General features: G+C 46.2%; 1 pseudogene; it reads right to left on the bottom strand.

Annotated features, from left to right (window-relative positions):
• Window positions 1-996: 996 nt before the first annotated feature.
• LOC110337645 lies at window positions 997-1,736 on the bottom strand (annotated as a pseudogene).
• Window positions 1,737-1,945: the final 209 nt, after the last annotated feature.

Raw genomic sequence — 1,945 nt, 5'->3', positions numbered from 1 at the left:
CAAGCAGGTATACATTTTGGAGAACGGAAGCTGTCCTGACAAGTTATCATGCCAACTTGCTTTTGGTCGTGGTGTTTCCTCACATCAACAGGGACATCTCTAAGAGACTAAAAGTAAGCTGCATGAGCAAATATGGCCATTTCAAAACTAGGAAAAAGCTGTACAGGAAATACAGTGGAATAATGAACTACAGAAAGGGCTGCTTCCAAAAAGTCCCCTAAAGTACAAAGAGAAAACAGCCAGATCATCAAGGCAGCAGTGTACTGTACCTCAAAACCCAGTGAGGCTACTGTACTGAGGCCCCTGTGAGGACATGAACTAACCCAGTTCCTTCATTGCAGTCTGCTAAAATGATAGGTAGGTAGGTAGATAGATAGATAGATAGATAGATAGATAGATAGATAGATAGATATGATAGGTAGATGATTGATAGATAAATAGATAGATTCAAAGATACATAGATAAATACATCAATAGATATAAATGATAGGTAAATGATTGATAAATAGTTTGATAGATACATAGATAAATACATCAGTAGATACATCAATAGATAGATACATACATACATACATACATGCATACATGCATGCATACATACATGCATACATACATACATACATAGATTCAATGACAGACTTATATTTTAAGCATGAGGGCTCAAACAACCGTCTTCCATAGCTGGGCCCGCAGTTGCATATATAAGCACATGGCATGAAGTCCCTGATTCCTTCGATGTGACACATGCATCCTTAGGAGGGGACAGTCACTGCTTCTTTGTGTTTGGGCTAAGATCAAGTGTAGAAAAAGGTAGTTATCCACCTGTTTTCTTGATTAGAAAACGTCCTCAGACCTTGCTCTGTAGTTATTCACTCTCAGTGGCTTCCAGACTCTAGACGTGGCATGCTGTCTTTAGGGGCCCACTCATGTCTCCCCGTGAGGACAAGAACCCACTTGGAACAAGGAACACTTTTTTTTTTTTTTTGCAGAGTGAACAAATCTTTATTAACACACACTCGGTTACTGGGAGGAGGCCATGATGCTGGACACACTGTCAAAGTCGATCTTCTCCACGATGTTCTTGGGCTTAATGCTCTCTTCCTGGCTGCAGATGAAGACCTGCCCTGACTACGTCAGCGCTCCAGCCATACTTGCTCATCCACACCTTCAGCTGGTTGTCAGTCAGATCTCCGAGCATCTCGGCCAGCAGCCAGCGGTCGATGTGCTGGTACGTGATGCCCACCACATGGCAGATAAATTTTCGGACAGAGTCTTCAAAGCCAGTTATGCCTTCCAGAAGGTCCATGTTCTCATCCAGGGCTTGCCAGAAGGCTTGAAAGTGGCAGGTCTCCAGCAGGTCCCCTAGGTACAAGATCTATCGGATGGGCCGCTCTTCTTGATCTGCCTGGTCGATCATACACTTGCACAGCGTGAAGTCGGTGTGGGGCAGGTTGGTGAGGGCTTTCAACAGAATCTGGGCGGTGACTGTGGTCTGGAAAAAGGCTGAGTTGAAATGGTACAGTTTCAGGACGGCCAGGTTGGCCTCCCATAGGCATTCTCCTTGGCTTGTGTCTCCACATACCGCTCCAGGGTAGCCAAGTACTCAGGATTGTACCTGTCGATACCCTTGAGCAACTTGCCCACGTTCGCTCTCATCTGCTCAAACATCGTCATGATCACTGTTGCCTTCTGCAGCCTCAGCTGGAGTCGAACACCAGGCACGGGGCTTAGCACTAGGGGACCGGGAGAAAAGGAGACGTGCAGGAAGCGGAACCTATGTCAGTCACCCCCTCCCTCCAACTCCTACAAGGAAGGCAAAGGGAACACAAGGATCACTTAATTCTGTGTGTGTATACATGACGTACACGGGGTTAGTGCGTGCATGCCACGGCACACGTGTGGAGGTCAGATGGGTAACTCTGTGGAGTCCGTTCTTTCTTCCGTC

This window comes from Mus pahari, chromosome 20 (genome assembly GCF_900095145.1).
Source record: "Mus pahari chromosome 20, PAHARI_EIJ_v1.1, whole genome shotgun sequence".
NCBI lineage: Eukaryota > Metazoa > Chordata > Mammalia > Rodentia > Muridae > Mus > Mus pahari.
The sequence above is the reverse complement of the archived record's forward strand: the minus strand, read 5'-3'. Positions and strand labels throughout refer to the sequence as shown.